This window comes from Notothenia rossii (assembly GCF_949606895.1).
Source record: "Notothenia rossii genome assembly, chromosome: 6".
NCBI lineage: Eukaryota > Metazoa > Chordata > Actinopteri > Perciformes > Nototheniidae > Notothenia > Notothenia rossii.
The window spans coordinates 24,672,381-24,680,909 of NC_136909.1; the positions used below are offsets into that span (position 1 = coordinate 24,672,381).

An 8,529-nucleotide genomic window follows, 5' to 3' on the forward strand; every position below is an offset into this window, starting at 1 on the left:
TTGAAACAGACATATGTTCGCAGTGCAGGGTGACAAACAAGAATTAGAGTTCCAACATGAGTCTCCATTGTCGGCTACAAGCATAAAGATGTGCTGACCAGTTTCCCCCCTTCCTAACCAATAAGTGTAAAAGCTGCAAAGCAGGCAAGACTTTTTAAAAATTATTGAAAACATCTTGTAAATACATTAAGGTTTAATGTATGCCCACCAACTGAGCCTTGCCACTATTTGCATAGCTAAAACGCTGATATAACCTCAGTGTACAGAAACACGTGTGAGGGACGTGCTAGCTGATAACCGTACCACTACGTGTATAACATGCTATTATGCTAGTTTAGAAATGTACTAAAGGCATTTTTCAAGACACTAACGGCATGTGATGTAATGAATACACGGGAAAGTCATAACTTTAGAGACAGTTGTGACAGCATGCCTCTTAGTCAAAAATCATGGAGCTAATATTGAACTCTACTGTTGAACAAAGCTAAGGATTTAGCATGCTATTTAACATGCTAGTGCAGCAGTTAAAATCAAACTCAAAAACCCATGGAGCATTTTACCCTCACAGTTACAGACCGCAGACCGTCCGACCCACCAAGTGAATTAGTTTAACAACACTTACCGCAGTTTTTAAAGACGTTTCGAGAATTCTATTAGAGTAAAATATTCCGTCCGCCGCTGCAATTAAATCGTTTGGTTTGTCTTGTTCTCCTAAACCAAACAAAGGTGGTTACCGCCACCGGAAGTGACCTGTCATCGTGCTGATTTGCAAGATCTGAAGTTTAATTAAATGCGTTATATTATCAAAGAGATTTCTTATATTTTATGTTATTTAAAACAACATTACACAATACGTTATGCATTTTTATATTTATTCTTGCATGGTGTCATCTTACAGAAACATTGGTCCTACAGGTAGTTTTGAGACACTTGTACTTTCCTTGTACTTCTACTCCTCTGAAATTCAGAGGTAAATCATGTACTTTTACTTCACTGTATTCATTCTGTACCTTTAGTTACTTTGCAGATTTGGATTAATGATGTGAAATACAGTATAGTCAACACTTAAATAAGACTCAAGTAACATTCACAAACTAACTTGAAGTATACAAAGTAATTAAAACTATCTAATCTGCACCTTTACCAGCTTTGACAACACTTTAATGCAGGTGTGGGGAACTTCCGGTCCCCGGGCCGTATACGGCCCGGCCCGCAAGACAATTTGATACGGCCCTCGAGGTAACACACGCAAAAAAGAAAAAAAATTAAGAAATCTAGACCGCGAAATAATTAAATAAGCGAGTGCCTGTTTTTCCTGGCCAATGTCAGGGTCCTTGAACACAACACGAGCCTAACGGGTCATCACGTGGTATATGTCTCGTCTGACGGGTGCAGTTCTGACCATAGATATATAAACACTAGATGACTCACCCGCGCTGCTGGCCAATGGAGACCGACGTTGCAACTTGGCCGCCATTTTGCCACAGGCAGTTCTCTCATTCATAACATTATGGTTTACTATTTAAATAACCATAGCTTGCTCAATCTTCAACCAATTTTCAAACGGTTTGGTTTTTTATAAACATCAAAGATGTAGTTATGATACTGCATACTTATAATCATGGACTTTCATATGAAAATAACATTAATCAGATAAAGCAATAGCTATACACACACACACAAGGTATTTATATTAAATATTTGCCGGTGTATATATTTCCATTTATTTTATTATATTGTTAATATTTCAAATCAATTATAAATCAATTATAAAATTAAAATACATTTATATTTTATATATAAAAATCGGTCTCATGTTACCACTCTGTAAGCCAAGAGTTGTTCATTTAGCAATGCCTTAGCTTGAAGAACAGGGACACAACTAATGACAATAGCATATGTTGGTATATTATTTAGATATTCACACCTTTATCAGAAGAACCAAACCAACATAAAATGTGCTCACAGACAGGCCAGTTCTGTCTCATTTATCACAATTATTTTTGACATGAGATCTTCATATCATCCTAGTTTTGTATTTAGTTTCTAGATTTGTAAACAAATCCAGAACCTTTGAAATATGTTATTGAAAAAAGACCAAGAATAATATAAACTGTACCATGTGTCCTTTTGTGTCGTTCTGTAATCCATTTGTGGTTTGTCTTGTCTCACCCCGGCTGATATATCACAAAATCCACTGTTTAAAATGTTCCCTATATTGCCCCTATGCCCCTGTAAGGTGTCCTTGGGTGTTATGAAAGGCGCCCCCCCAAAATAAATGTATTATTAAGAACAACTTGGTGTGGTGTGGAGGGGATGTAGGAAGCAGGAGCAAGTGGGGAGAGATGGGGCTTCAAGGTTCAAGGTTATTTGTTTTAAATGTGTCTTGGAGATAAGGACCAGCTGCACACAATAAAATAGAGTATAACACAAAACCAATAAGACACACGGTGACACATGGCACACCACAAATCAATCATCGTCCAGCCTCAGCTTTGGTATTCTTTCACAACCATGTTATGGGTTTATTAGACTGAGCAAACATAAACATATGTGGGGAACATAGTGCTGCGTCTCATGGAACATGAAGATTTAATAAATACATAGTAGGTGGCAGACAGCGGCGATTGGAGCATCCGTAGGCTGCACAAAAGTCCGGCATAGTCAGGTACTTCTGTAAACACAAAGCCAGCAAATTCCTGTATCATAATGCAAGATGTTTTTAACAAACCACTTGGAAGAAATCATGTGTAACTTAAGTTATGTTGAAAAGAAAGAGCAGTTCTGCCTCTCCCACTGGTGTAAAGTTGCTGGGTCAAATTTGTAATACTAGGTCTCACTCACAGCCTCTTGTTATTAGCCAGCTGCTCCCTTTCCGGGAGCCTCCATGGGACCCCGGAAGTGAAAAATTATACATTGAAGTCAATGGAGAGAGAAAAGTTATCTTTTGATCCCGTTTGAATTGTGCCACGAATGACACATATGATGTTGCTCAATCTTAAACGATCATTTCCATGTAAAAAAAAAGTCACAGTTTGTCGTAAAACTGGTGAAATATAAGACTATGTAAAATACGCAACTAGAAAGACTACAAATCCCAAATCGCATTCTGGGTCGCGTAAGTGATGTCATAGGCGATAATGCTCCAAGACTGGTGGTTGCGACTCGCAATTAAAGCAGAGAAGAAGAAGAAGATCTCATAACTGATTTATTCCCTCTTATAAATATAAGAGATTGCTCCAATAAATTCACTTTTACAAGATGCCTGTGTGCTTTTTACCAGGTTGTAATCACAAAAGTGATCATACATCTTGCTCGTTCTATCGCTTTCCGTCTGGTGAAAGGACCAGGACCAAACATAGGTAAATATACATGTTTTGCATGGAACATAGTCAAGTTAGCTACATAAATAGTAGCGAGCACGTTAGTTAGCATTACATTAAATTACTTAGCCTTGTCATTTGTATTAGCCTTAACATGAAGTAAACCAAAATGTTAAACAGTAAGAGTAATCATGATGGTAAGTATTCTGTGAAACATTTGAAGAGTAGCCTATCGCCCCCTCCACCAGGTGCTAAGGGGGCGGGAGGTAGGCTAACGCTACATTAGCATCAGCGATCTTTTTTACTTAATGCTATCTGCAAAAATGGTTAACATTGAACATTAAAATATCAGGCAGTTCAGGGAGAGTCGAAGGAAGGCAGGCAGGCAGGCAGCTTTGCATGACATTCTTCTGGACGTGTTTCATTGTGATGATAGTGAGAGTGAATCAATCTGTTTGTTGGGAAGGCAGTAGTTGAGTGATTACTGAGAGAAAATTATTAAAAGAGATCATTATTCAGTGTAGGGGTGTAACAACTAATCGACTTAATCGATTAAAATCGATTACCAAATTAGTTGGCAACTAATTCAGTCGTCGATTCGTTGGTGACGTCATCACATGTGTTCTACACCCCGTTAAGCTCCAACGTTATCGCTCTTTTTTATCGGTACAGGAGACATTTAAAACATAATGTCATATGTATTATTGCTACATAAACATTATATCGCAGTCTTAGTGTCGCCAACTCAGTTTCTAATATGCAATATGACTACAAAATGCGTCTATAATGTATTTTCGATCTTCCCAATTCAGACGAGAGATCTCTCCCCCGCCTGCTTGCGAGGGGGCGGGGCAGTTTACACACACAAGCAGGAGATGGCGGACAGAACGCGCTCCGAGGTGTGGTTAAACTTTAGCCGTCTCGATGTGGACAATGCTCGTTACCAAAAGTGCAATAACAGTTTATCATATAAAGGCGGTAAAACGAGCAATTTGTCTAAACACTTAGCAAAAGTGCACCACATTCAGACGGAGGAATGCACCGGGTTCGACTGTCTTTCTAGTAGCTCTGTAGCCCTGTCCACGAGTAACGTTTCCACGTCAGGTGTTATGTATGCTAGCAGCAACACACAGAGTTAACTCAGTTATAAAAACATAGGTTAATGATTAGAGGTAACTGAGTTATTTTGTTAAAGTTTCAGCAATTCGGTTTACATCACATTATTTAATATGATTTGTTAAAACATTGTTGTTTCTTTTGATGTGAAATATTATGCATTTAATTAAAATAAAAAGCAATGTTAGTTTTGTTCACAATTTGTTTAGTTAGTTTACCTTATTTCTTGTCAAAAGAACCGTTAATACTATCGTTAAAAGGACCGGATCGATAAGCAGTATTGATATAAGTAGTAGTACAGTTAAAACCTTAACGATCCGAATAATCGATTAATCGTTTCATTAATCGATAGATTAATCGATTATCAAATTAGTCGTTTGTTGCAGCCCTAATTCAGTGTTGTTACTTTAAAGCGTTGTTACTGACCTTTTTCTCTTTACCTCACCTGTAACTGCTGAGACCCTGAGGAACATGCACACTGGACTGACCTGCTCTGGCAACCTGATTTCCACTGTATGTAATAGTATTTGGTTATGGTATATTATTTATATACATCAAAGGCACAATGCACCTCCCAGATACACACATGTATAGAGTGTGATATTTTGCATTGGTCATGTGAAATCATCTTTACATACTAGAAAACTGTAGGAGCGGCAACTTGTTTTGAAATTGAATTTTTAATATCCGATAATAAAGTTGATCTGTTTTCTTTATTCTTCTCTCTTCCCAGCTCCATCCATGACCATTCTCTGTTCCTGCAGGTCCTGCTTGCTAATCAATGCTCATATTTTTTTCAATGTATTGTATGACATGAAGTTGTGCTTCATTCTGAGTCAATAATAAATTAATTCTGCCTTCAACTGCAAAATTATTGTGGACTGCACCGACATCCATGTAGCTGCCCCCAGTAAGATGAACCAAGCAAAGTTGACATACAGCTGTGCTCTTAAGTTGACATGAAGAATTTGTGAAATATTGGTAATAACAGGTTTAAATGATTATTAGTAATTAATTATATAATTGTCTCATTGTAGACGAGCAGACAGGGAGCCAGATGAGAAAAGCAGAATATGCAGCTGCCATTTTCCACATGGAAAAGAGAAAGGGCAAAGTGTATTTGAGTGGACAAAAGAGAAATCCCAAATACGAAAAATAAAATTATACAATTTACAGATATGTATAAAAATATATATCCTATGTATGATGTAGAAGGAAGTGTGGTAGATAACAAGTAAATATAGAGTTACATACAGATCCATGTTACAGCAAAGGATGGAATAACTAAGAAGCACGCAGTATAATAATAATTACATGCAACAATTAAATAACTGCTCAGCATCTCCATCACAATCCCAATCTGCTGAGTCCTGTTTTCCTCCCCTCTGCATAACACTCCATCACACATACGAAACACAACGCAGAGTCCGAGGGTGTTAAGAGTATGTTTATTTAAATGTCCTCCTCTCTACTGGCCAACACAGGGAGCATATGCTGGGTCTAGAATTTTTCCAGGAGGAGGAGATTTCCATGCCATGCAGGGTCTTTGGGGATGGGGATGATGATCGCCTCCTTCGTGGTCCACAGTAGCAGAGACTCCGGTCTGTGATTTGCAGCTGTTATATAATATACAATACATTTAAAAAAAACATTTGATCAACAAAAAAGGATTTGGTCAGGATCTAGAGTCAGTGTGTAGTTTATTAATTAATCAATGCTCTCTACATTAGGAAAACACATACCAGTGTACCAGAGGGAGTCACACACAGCTGTGCCTAGATAACCAAACAAATTGACAAGATAACCAAAATCCTTGAATCTACACACAGCAAATAAACTCAAATGACACAACGAGATGTAAAAGGAGATCACACATATAGTCGATATAAAACTGGCCGCTTCGATCTGAAGAGCAACTAAAATAAAACACGGGAGTGTATCATGTTCTTGTGAACACTAATGTTATCCACAGCATACACAGAGGCCACAAAGTTCTTAAGGAGAAAACTAGTTGCTAAAACAAAACACGTTAGTGTACCTTGTTAGCTAATGTTAGCTAGCTGACATTAACGTTAAACATTGCACTCATATTACTCACTGAAACCTTGTAAAGCCGGTCCCGCATGCTGGCTCTTACAGAATCGACTAACTCCCCTTTCGTACAGCTCTCAACATGCCCAGACTTGTAGTGATTTTCACCTCGTTTTATACTTTTTCGCCTCATTCTGAAAGAAACAGGTGAAATTTACTAACGTGACGGCCATCTTTGTAATGGTGATGCGCAGTGCTTAATTTGTAAATCATAAGGTGCCGGAATGCAAAGTACATATGACAGCTCAGGGATGACGAGACGCGTACAGGTCCCGGAACGTATACAGAAAAGGTGCTGAAAACAACATGAAAATGTCCACTTGCAACGCTGTGGGACTTACAAGCCTCAATTTCAAATAGTATCCATGGTATAAATGTTATGACGATAATTTATAATTGTTTAGGCTAGTACGCACAACATAGGCAAATGCCCACATCACCACAGGTGGGACTTCAGTATACAGCCAGCAATTAATTTCTCAACAGGTTTAACGTGTAAAAAAAATATTTATTAGGCCTATTCAAAGATTGGCACGGCGGCCTATTAATAGACAGTATGTTTGCTCACCATATTTAGTTGTTTAAAACACCCCACATCACGAGCATGTCCGGATTGTCCTCTATCTCTTTTTTTCTGCTTTTACTGCGTGTGTCTGTGGCAGTTCTGTGTCCTTTGGCCACCCAGGACCTCACGTACGGGACTGGATTGAATTTAGCCAGGGGGGGTCGAACAAGATTTAGGAAGAGTAAAGATGACATGGTGGATGTGAGCAAAGAGCTACGGTTGGGAGTGCAAATCAAGTTCATTTGAGAAAATCCGCGCTCACATTCAGCACTTGCAATGGGAATGCTGTTGACAGCAACAAGTAACTCCATCAGCTCATCGGGGGTGTCTTTACCATCTGAGTCTCTGTACGTTCTGTAGGCCCGTATGACTGCGCGCGGGTTGGCAATGTTGAAGCGCTGACACAGTGACTCGACCTCAGTCTCTCCATACAGCGCACCTGCGTCCTCGGGCCAGTATTGTGCGTAAAGCACCTTCAACTCCTCAATGAACTTGTTATATCCAGTTTTATCTGGCATCCGGCCTCCTTGAGATAACATACGGTCCTCCAAGTTCTTGGCCACAGTTAGAAAAAACTGACCTGTCGCTGGACGTCCCACACTCTTCTACGCTCAATGCGCTCTCCTCTCCTACTGAATCTTCCTGCTGTAAGCCAGCTGATGTCGCGGTTCCGCTCGCCTCTTGCTCCGGCTGTTGTACCGGGCTAGTTGATGCCAGGGTACCCACCCGTTGCTGTTGGTGGTCCACCTGGCTGACGGTAGCTGGCTCCTGTTCCGGCTGGCGGTGAACCTGACCCGCTGCCCGGGCTTGGCTAGCTGTCGGTTAGCTAGCTGGCTAGCTGTTGCGGCGCTAACCTCCTCCTGGTTTTGACCATCAACATGACTGCTGCAGCTGCCCTCGTCGCTGCTTGTGGAGGCTTTTCTGACTCGTTTTGAAGTGTCTATTACCTCTTCCTTCTTTTTGAAGAAAGACAGTCAATTTAACTGTCTTTTTGACATGCTTGCATTGAATCACCGTTTCTTCCTCTCTGCGACGTGCTCCTCATGTGGCGAATTTCAAAAGTGAAAGACGTTTGTCCGTTGGTCCAGCTTTTCAGTGCGTCAACACAGATCTCCGACTCTTTCAAATCTTAATCTTAATAAACGACATGAAATTCTTGGGATTTTTTCTGTAAATTAATATCTGCATATTTTATTTCATTTTAACCATTTAAATTTTTATTTTTTGTGAGAGGTACCGGATCTGCCCAAATAGGTGCCGGAACACAGGGTGGCCAAAATGAAGAGGTGCCGGATCCTGTTCCGGCAGGATCCGGCTCAAATTAACCACTGGTGATGCGTATTGTGCGAGACCAGAGACCTGTAGTTCACTGAGCGGTTTCACACAAAAAAAATTGTAACTTCACAGTTTTACGACACATTTTTATTTTTTTGA

The 8,529-nt window shown here is 39.7% G+C and overlaps 1 protein-coding gene across 2 annotated transcripts in view; it reads right to left on the reverse strand.

The window, feature by feature from the left end:
• Positions 1-753, reverse strand: part of gpat2 (glycerol-3-phosphate acyltransferase 2, mitochondrial) — a 208,355-nt gene extending 207,602 nt beyond the window's left edge. The window contains exon 1 of one of the 2 annotated variants that reach the window (XM_079689489.1): positions 623-753. The gene's annotated coding sequence lies outside the window, so the exon portion shown is untranslated. The remainder of the gene's footprint in view (positions 1-622) is intronic. The other variant, XM_079689490.1, reaches the window with a different exon arrangement.
• Between the last annotated feature and the right edge of the window lie 7,776 nt (positions 754-8,529).